This window comes from Indicator indicator, chromosome 2, assembly GCF_027791375.1.
Source record: "Indicator indicator isolate 239-I01 chromosome 2, UM_Iind_1.1, whole genome shotgun sequence".
In the NCBI taxonomy this organism is placed as follows: Eukaryota; Metazoa; Chordata; class Aves; order Piciformes; family Indicatoridae; genus Indicator; species Indicator indicator.
In genome coordinates, this window is record NC_072011.1 from 19,677,675 (window position 1) to 19,678,074 (window position 400).

Sequence of the window (400 nt, forward strand, 5' to 3'; positions counted from 1 at the left end):
GGTTCCTGAGACGGGGAAACAGTTTCCTTCTTGTCATTTCCTCAGCCAGAGCAAACTGACGCAGAACAATACCAAATCTCCTCCTTCCCTAATACTTTCTGAACCCCAAAATGTCCAGAGATAGAGATGAATATTTCTTTCTCTTTCCTTCAATGATTTGCTGTATTGAAGCCCTTCCTTAAATATTCAAAACACTTGTTTTCAGTGGGAATTTTCAGTAAGGAAGAAGTTTGTCAAAAAGGCTTTTAATAAACACTATTACACTAGCATATTAATTTAGGTATTATGATTGTTAAGTATTCACCATGGTTCCTTGGCTAGTTTGAGGAACTAGCTGGGCCTGAGAGTGTAACTGTAGGCATTAATATTTTAATGAGCATGCTTCAAATTTCCTTTGCCA